This window comes from Myzus persicae, unplaced genomic scaffold (assembly GCF_001856785.1).
Source record: "Myzus persicae strain clone G006 unplaced genomic scaffold, MPER_G0061.0, whole genome shotgun sequence".
Taxonomy (NCBI): Eukaryota; Metazoa; Arthropoda; class Insecta; order Hemiptera; family Aphididae; genus Myzus; species Myzus persicae.
The window spans coordinates 398,664-409,166 of NW_019101958.1; the positions used below are offsets into that span (position 1 = coordinate 398,664).

The 10,503-nt window shown below is 27.2% G+C and overlaps 1 pseudogene; it reads right to left on the reverse strand.

The window, feature by feature from the left end:
* Positions 1-513: 513 nt before the first annotated feature.
* On the reverse strand, positions 514-9,978 carry LOC111030849 (annotated as a pseudogene).
* Positions 9,979-10,503: the final 525 nt, after the last annotated feature.

A 10,503-nucleotide genomic window follows, 5' to 3' on the forward strand; every position in this document is an offset into this window, starting at 1 on the left:
TGTAGCTTATTATAAACCTATTATAAATCACTATTTTAAAATATCTATAATAATATATGTTTTTGTACGTTTGTTAAATTGTTTATTTAGAAATTATTATGTAAGAAATATAATAGGGTCAAAAAAATTATGCCTGTTGTGTACAACTATTTATAGAATTTAATTATTAAACATTTTTATCAGCATGCAAGAAGGTAAAACATCATTATCTGTCTACTAATAGATTATTACAAATGCAATACAGGACTATTTATTATACCTTAACATTTTTTATTATAAATATGTGTACAAAATATAGGATTTATGATTATGACATAAATAGTATCAGATTAGGAAGGTTTAAGCGAGCATAGCAAGTGATTTTTGTAGAAATTTAAATATGTATATATAATGGGGGCGCCAACGATTGTTGGCACTGCACTGCGGCCAGCCATAAGACATATTATACATGTCAAAAAATGGGTTGAGCACCCTTGGTGAATCACACTGTATAGTACAAACAAAAAATCAACTAGTCATTTGTTATTTTCAATAATATAACACATAATGCAAAAAGTAAACTCTATATCTAGACGACCTTAAGTAATGACAAAAGTATATTGATTTGATTATAAAATAAAAATAAAAAAGACTATAATTATCTGATTATATAAATGAGTCAACACAAATTTGTATTTACTAATTTATTATTTTTAAATTATTCATATACTTAAAATAACTGCTTGTCACAACTACCATTCAATATCATTTTAAAATTGTCTAAGCTGTCTAACTGTCTTTTGTACAGTTTTCATAAATTGCACCGCTCACCTGAAGTAACCAAACTGATGCATTAAAACTTTCCAGACGACATCTGCTTAACATTTGGTCATAAAAATTGTCTCCTATAAACTTTGTTAGTGTTCTCAAATCAAAATGTAATTCTTTGTATTGGTATCCATAGTTAGTCATCACTAAATTAAAATAATTTGATCATTTTTTAATACAGTTTATGATTTGGCTTACCTTTTATAACTTACACATTTTTGATAATTGCAAAATAAGTTGCTTGGATTCTTTCCTTTTTTTTGCCATCCTATGTAAAAACGACCTAAATCACCTAGAGATATAGCTATTTCTGCGTGGTCTACATCTAAAATGGATTTTTTAATTTCAATAGCTTTTAAATACATTTTTCGTTGTCCTTTTAACATAAACAAATGTTGTCATAAGTATAACAAATGCATGGTTATCTAATATTAATAATTAATAATTGTATAAGTAATTAAAAAATAAAACTTATAAAAACATTACCTCATTTTTTATCTGACTTTGATAAATATGACCTTGCTGAAAGCAAAGTCTGAAATCCAACTGTGTTCAAAGTACTTTCTAATGTTTTTTGTAAGGATGTATTCGGCTTCACTTATTACATTTTTTCTCATAACCGATGATATCCTCATACTTAGATATTGATCTGAAACAATGTATCTTTTATTCTTCTACCATTACGAACACAATTAACAAATTTATAACGTCAAATTAACTGATTACATTTTAATTCAAAGTATCTTCATTAAATATATGTTTATTTTCAAAAATAATAAAAATTAAACTAATACACTATGTATCATAATAGAATAAATTGATAATTCAACCATAATTGTTAACATCAGTGAGTATTTTTTCTATATATTTTGTTTTCCAAAAGGGTAGATAATACCCAGACATAGTATTTATTATTTTACAAAAGGTATTAAAAATGATAATTCAGATCTTTATTTAATATAATGGAGGAAGAGCAAAAAAAGGGGATGCTTTGAACTAGTTTTAAGAATATTTTTTCTGTAAATCTATTTTTTCCATTTAAAGGTCTACAGGAATATCATTAATATCAATATTAATCCACAGAATTGACCAGCAAATTAAAAATTATTTGAATTATTTACTGCAATATTAAAATCAAATTAAAGAGTTGAAATACCTCCAACAAATTTAATTGTTGAAAATGAAAACTTTTATGATTCAAAAAGATTTTATCATTTCGGACATACAGCCGTGAGCAATACAGAATGGAGGGTAAAGGACCACTTATATACATACTAAATTTTATAGATTTACTGTTTTATATTTTACTTTCTTAAAGTTCAACTATGCTGAGGATATAACATAAATAAATAAATAATTGAAAAAATAATAGATATAAAGATCCTCTGTAAAATAATTTGTTTGATAAGATATTTCTACTTCTTGATTGTATGATACTACCTTTTCGAGTATTAATGCTTTTATCTGTTAAATATGTACAAGCAACATAAAGGTGTATGACCCTGGGTTGATTGGTGAACTCAATGTTTCAATAATGAATATGCCTTGTTGCAAGTCCTGCCTAAAGTAGTCTTGATTGTTCAGAGGTTAAATTTATCTTCATACAATTAAATAACGTTTTAATCATTTAGTATGTCTTAGATAGTTTCATTATAATCAGTTATTGATTTATAATATACATATGGAGCATATGCATAATCAGCTAAAGCAATCGCAGTATGTAAATTATAATAACCAAATAAATTTTGTGAACAGTCTATTGCAATCTAAAATGTAATAATGCTAATTTAGTTGATAGTTTCATTTATCATAAATTTAATACAAATGTTGCTTGCCAAGCAACTGTTAATACTTTGTCTTTTTAATTCTGATTTCATTGAGAAGAATCCTTCATTTAATAACATATCAACACGAATGTTCAGATGAATTTCTCTTGAGTATATGCGCAATTGATTTATCATCCTTTTAGCTGTGCTAAATTCGTTCAATGCAATAGAAGTACTAATGGCATGATTTACGATCAACATTCTTAAGAAATCACTACTTTTATCTCCAAGTTCGTGAATAGCTTTAACCGCCCGTGACCAAGCCTAAATAATCATATTTGTTAGAAGAATATAAAAAAAATTGAATAATTCCCAAAAAAGGTAAGAAACCTTATCAAATTCCAATAATACATAGTAATACTGTGGAAGTGCCACATAAGCATATGCTATACTAATTGTTCTTTCTTCTATCTTTTCAATGATGTCAAGAGTACTTAGTATATGTTTTAATACTATTTTAGCTTCATTATAATTATGCAACTTGAATAGGACTAATAACCACCTGCGGAAAATATTTTTTTGTTTAATCAACTATTATTTAAGAGTAAATAATTTCTAATCTAAGGTTTCCATTAACTTGGTTAGGCATTGAAAAATTTTCAGCAGTTCTAAATTTTGATCAAGACAGACCCATTTTGTGGTAATTAATGTGTATGTGTGTGATTATACACTTGCACTCTCTTTCAGCCAGCTGGCATCACCAAGAAAAATTCCTATGCATCAATTACAATTTCAATATATTTTCATTAATAAGAAAACTCTAATGTGCAAACCTAATTTCAGACCTTGTTCAATTCAACGAAAAATTGCTTTGTTATCAAGTATTTTAATTTTTATCCATTTATCTGATAACTTGTTTGGAAATTGATGTCCTTTAATTTGCACACTAATCTGAAAATCACAATTTTTAAATGATTTATTAAACTGAAGTTGAGAACATTTAGTTACTTGAAATATTGTGAATAGATGTCCTCGACAATCGATGACTTCCACCAATCTTAATAATAATACCAAGTCAAAATAATCTGATCAGAAAAATTTAAATGATCATTAAATGTAGTCTAAAAAAAAATGTACAAATAATATTCTAAGGATTTTGATACTTATGATGGAAATTTTTATTTTCATAGAGAAAGTGGAAATAAGAATTTTTTTTGTTTAAAAATAGTTTCCATTGGTTACTCGGGATCATGAAGTAAAAGCATGCATCAAATTGTCATGTTTATGGTTTCAAGCAAAAGTATTTTACCCTTAAAAAAATATGAGAGTTGGATGTATGTCTGTAGCTTATATAAGTATTCAAAAACTACTTAACCAATTTTGTGAAGATTTCAAATTACTTTTGGGGATATTAGGAAAGTGTAGAGAGTAGTTTGAACAACGTTTGATATATATTAAGTGCTATATCCAATTCACTACAAGTTGTAACCAACAGTTTTGTTTTAGGAATTTCAGAATGTGTAAATGAAAACATACAGTAGGCTTTTTTTTACAATTGTGTCTACAAGATTTATGAAAAGAAGTCAGTTTCTAAATAATAAAAACTATAAATACTTCTATGGCTCAATCTCTGATATTTTTTAATGTTAAAACAAACAGAAACATCGGCGCAGTTGGTAAATTTAAGTTCAACCTACTGTCATATCAGTCATCAAGTTTAAGACAAGGACTGACTCACAAGTCACTGTTCAAAACGAGATCCACCTGGCAGTAATTAAAAAACTTCGTATAGTTTACACAATACAAAAAAAAAAAATCAAATAAATGAAGTGTAAAGAAGAACATTTTAATTATAAATGTACCTACTTATTATAATAATATATAATATAAATTATATGGAGCAAAAACATGTAATTATTTCAAAAAATTGTTTTTCCTGTTCGTTAAATTTAATAATAATAATAACAATACTAAATTGTTTTATGTAATAAATAATCAGTATTTTAAATTAATATACATCTAAAGAATTAATATATAGATAAGTATAGTCGTTTGAATTACAAAAAAAACAAATACAAATTTATGAATTCACAATGTAATTATTAGATATTTAAAAATATTTAAAATAAATTACTACATTATTATTATTTTAAGATAGTTAATTAATTTTTTTTGAAATTTTTTTTTTTGAAATTAACAATTTATACATAAAATGCATAAAGTGCAAAATGATAAGCTTGTTGGTATTTAATTAAAACTATTATTTTGATACAAAAAAGTTGAGTTTTTAAACAATATTAACGAGGGATTTTTTTTTTTTAATGCCTGTGATAAAGATCAGACTACACTTTATCAATTTATTTGTTCATAATTGGAAAATAAATAGTAAAAATTACTCACAAAGGTTTTTCCTACTAATTCTGATCGTCTTCAATAATTTATGCTATTTTAAACTAAGCACTGGTCCGATGTTCATTTGATCATTTGATATTTGTTATGTTTTATTTTCAAATAATCATAATACTTACAAAAATAATCAATTTATCAGGGAATAAAATAAATTGGAATAACCATCTCTAAATTACTTTGTTCCACTTAAACTTTTGATAATTCATTGCATGTACAATGTGCATTGTGGATAATACTATGTCAAAATAAATGTAGGAATGTTTTTATAAAATATTCATGAATAGTAGAAGAAATTATTAAAATAAATTGGTTGTACCCCAAACATTATTGAACAGTTAAGTTCTGTGTACCTACGAGACTTCAACAACTCTTAGATGTCTCTATCTCAAAATCTAACAAAGACCACAAGGATCCATCATAAATCAAATTTCAATTGAAGTAATCTTCAAAAATAAAATCCAGCAAATATCACTATAATTATATATTATCACTAGGTACTACAAAATTATTCAGATTTATTTATTCTTGTAAGTTGTTATTTTTATAATCATTATAATTATTATATCTGTATTATACCTTGATTCTATGTTTCTATTCCTGTTTAGTTATATCATATTACATATCATTTTACTTACAAATACAAGGGTGTTTATCCAGTGATTTATAAAGTAAATCTGAAAATATTAACATATAATATTTTGAATTTAAATCGAATTATTTAACACATTTGTTCATTTGATAATACAATAATTATTAGTATTGATAACATTTAATATTTTAGATATTAAATGTTAATACAATTATGGACACCAACGCCTGGTTCTTGATGCGAAATTGGACGTGCGTCCAACTGCAAGTAAGTATAACATAAGGAGGATGGGGTTTGACTTTTAATGTGTTCACAATCTGGGTCGTGAAGACATGTATAGAATAATTTATATACATATATATATATATATATGTATCTGGATGGCTGATATATAAGTAAATATTCCTAAATTAAGTTTTTATGATTTGATTCATTGATTCATTAAATATCTATGTTATATTGAACAGAATAATACTACACTACAATTATATATTATAAAGAAAAACGTATTAACCATACTTGCTGAGTGATGGCAAATGCTTCATGAATTTTAAAAATTTCGGAATTTTTCTTCCTATTAAAATTATAGAGTTAATTTTCATGGTTGTTCATTAACGTAATATAAGCAAGTTCACGTCCTCGAAAAAGTGAATACAGATCTTGGGGCTTGTTTGTATCTGGGGAGTATGACTATATATAAAGTTTTCGCTACCATTGTTTACATTTAAGATCTATGTGAAAAGAAAAAAACAAACATAGTTACTTTTGAAAAAATGTAATTTCTTGTACGAAAAAAATGTCTAACCTTCCATAAAATTTGTAAGCTGATCGTTGGTTGTCATAACTTAAACACATTTATTAGGATATCTTAGTCCATAGAAATGCATAATTGATTAAATGCAATTTTGTACAGCGACTCAACACTAGGAATGGAAGAGTTATTCATTATGATCTAGAAAATAAAAATAGTTCAATGAAACTACAATGAAAAAATATCATGCACCCACTATTTAGTGTTTTAGTATCAAATATTACGATTCATGAGTTTGGTGTGAATGCTGTAAACTACATTAACTTATCGACTGCGAAAGAAATTAGTTCTGTTTCACCAGTACTGTACCCACTCACCCAGTTAGTGCTGTGATCCAATCAACTTGAGAGTTTATGACTTTATTTAGTTAATCTCCGAACTCGAGACTCAACAAAATAATACAAAGTAAATACAAGAGGATAACAAGTAGCATACACGTATTAATCGATCATCAACATTCTACACCATCAAAACTTGTTGACGTCTAATATCAATATAGTTCCAGCTGTTTGAAGGCGTATCTACAAAACTTATTATTTTGTTTTATCGACCACTACCCCGTTACTTGTATCACAATACTGAACGTGATAAGGAGTTGGTGAAAAATTAGTGAAAATTAGCCAACAGTGGTTCCATCTACGGTTACACTTCGATTACGCTTTATCAGCTGATAACCGATTTTATAACTTTTATATTAAGCCAATTAAACTTCTGTTAACTTTAATCGGAGATGGTACAACTGGCACCTTACTGTTGGTATCGAAATTAGTAATAACTAATTTATTAATAATAATAACAGTTATGCAATGATTCAGAATTCACCTTGTTTTTAACTGCATGTAAAATTGGACATTATATTATAATGTAGGTGGCATGGTAGCAAAAATCGCTAATTTACACATATCTGTTCGACACAGTGGCGTAATTACTGGGGGGAGGGGGGACTCCCCCCCCCCAACGACCTTTTTTTAGCGTTCTTACATATCTATGCTCTTATTTCAATACTAGTATTTATAATCAATGGTGACTACTGCAGTATATTCTATAGAAATAATACAAAAAAAACCAGAATCCCCATGCCAACTGTACATAACAAAGATAATATTAGTTATTAGTTATTACCAATTACCATAGAACTATTAACTAGTATTCTTGAATTCTAGATATTTGTAATAAAAACATATACCATAATATTTATTTTCTCCTAAAATTGGTATGCACTTTACCAGTGTTGAAGCTGAAAAGACTGAAAACATATTTAAGGAACACAATATCTGAGTTTTGAATCTTCATTAAAATATATTCAATATTTTTCTTAATATACTTTCCGAGAGATTCAAGTTATGTGTAATGCTTTAACAAATGTTGACAAGTTAACAATGTGTGACCATCACATGTTGTGCTTTAACCCTACGTATTACAGTTACATAAATTACTTACTGTAGATTGTCGAGTTTAAATAATACAATTGTGTCAACTACCTATAAACTTAATAAAATTATGTCAATCAATAATCATACGTTTGAATTTATTTAATACACTTTACTTAAAAATGTATAATATGCCTACTTTATAATCTTTTGAGGAACATTGTATTAAATTCACAGGTTTTTTTACAGAACTTTAAGCTATGCATTCTACCGAGATACAGAACATTTTGTGAAACGAATACAACCTTCACATCACTTATAGCCCATAGGCCATAGCAGAATATAATAAATAATGATAAATCAAATCAAATGTAAAATTACAAATGTTAAAACATTATGAAATATAATATTATATTTACAAAAGAACTTTATCTTAGTATATTCTACTCGCTCCCGTCTATAACATCCTTTAGGTATTTGCCATATAAATAGTATATTTATAAAATATACTGACCGCTATCCGTCTCCCTCGGAAATTTTTAATTAGGTATCATACTTAATTGTACCTCATGGCTCATCTACAATAAGTAGTCGAAATAATACTTCGGTTTTAAACTTCATTATCTTTTCGGGTGAGAAAAGTGAATCTTGTTGTCGCGTTCAGGAAGTTAAAATTTAAAATTCTCAGTAGTTTTCAAGAGCACCGGGAAAAACAAAACAAAAAAATTAAGGAAAACCGAGAATTTTTAATCTATTTTTTTCTTAAATGTCAAAAACATTATTTTATTATTTTATTCGTTGGGCCAAAAATCTTGATAATTTAATATAAGGTTCCTGATACATGTAAGGCATGTTTTGTGACGACACATTAAAATATCTGCTTATTGTAATACTAAGTTATGTGTTAAGGATTTTAAATATTTATTGTTATTAGTTTCATCATATCCTCTTACGACAGCAACTAACAGCTCGTCCAAATATTTATACTATTTGATAAGTTGTAGCATTTTTTAATTTAAAAAAAAAGTGTTAGTTAAATAGTTTAATTAGCCGATCAATTTTAATAAATGAAGTTAAATTCTCACGACACGCACTGTAGGTAATGGTATACAGTGACACACTATAATACAATTATCAAAATAACGAACAACAGACATTCAATTTAGATAAAGTGCGATCATTACTTCTAATCGCAACTTTTATAATAAAGGTTATATAGTATTATATTTTGTCAGGGATATTTTTGACAGGAATACTTTGTCGTGGAACCATGTTTTGTATATCATCGTCATCATCATTGTCGAAAAATTCTACATGGATGAACTCAAGCATATATCTACGTTATATTAATTGGTTCCCCAGGTTCCATGGGAACTGTTGACTTGGATCGAACCTAAATAAGTTCTGCTATACTCTGGCCTCAAATTTAGAAACATCAAGTGCAATGTCATCGGAACTCTAGTGGTAGAAAATAATGGAGGAGACTATAATAATAAGAATACAAATCTTAATTTATATGTTTAAGACTAAAAAAATAAATAATTGTCATCAATATTTATACTAATACGTAAAGAAGAAAAATTCTTTGTTTGTTCGGAGTAAATTCTAGAACTTTTAACCGATTCAAACATTATTTTACAGTAGAAAGCTAAACTATCACAAGGATCTATAGGATATATTTTATTTCGATAAGACGGGCGCACACTAGTTACCTTAAGAAGTCAAAAAGGTCAATAATTTTTATGAGAATTGCCTCCCGACGTACCCTAAATTTTATCGTTAACAAAAAAGCTGTATTCGAGTTGCGGTCAGGGATGATTTTTGAGATAAGCACATATAACAGTTGTGGTCACGGGAATTGTAGGTAATATCCTAGTTGCGGTCATATACCTATTACTTATCTGTAAAGTTTATATAAAATTAATAAAATTGTATAGTCCGATGGTAATGTTGAATATTGCATTTTACGATAAACATATTTTTTGATTTATTATACACACAATATATAAAATGTGGAAACACCACTACTTATTTCTCTTTATCACTCTAAATCTTGGCCACATTTACTGACTATATTTTAGAAGTGTATATAAGGAAAGATTTGATATACCCGCCATCATTATGGGCACAATGCTCTTCTTCCATTACACATATCATAGGTTCAAGAACTTGATTAATTATGTTAAATGGTATCAATTCAGTTGTCTGGTCAACAAGTTTCAACATTCTATTGGAATATCATCATTTCCATCATAAAAATGCCGAGAACATGACATTACATAAAGAACTTTGACTTTGATATAATAGTGAGATTACCAATTAATATTTTTCAAGGGTGTGAATGTTCACTGTACTGTTTAACATTTATAATTCAAAACACAAATAACTCAAACATTTAAAAATTATAAAAAAAATCACTTCACATATTTCTACTTATAAGTGGTGATTATTGTACTTGCAATACTAACGTAACTGATGTTGATGACTAACTTACATCAACTGAAGAACTTGGTAATCTCATTAAGCAGATTGATAGTAATACATTACAGAGAATGAATACACAGCACTAGACGATCATGTAGAGACTTACGTCACCGATATCAACGATAGTACGAATATGTCCACATTAAATGAGGTAAAAAGTGATGAAGAAAAGTATGAGACCCAAGATCAAGAAAAGGATCCAGATCTTCAATTACGAAAACATCTGCTAAATAATATATATTAGTTTATTACACCACATATTCATAC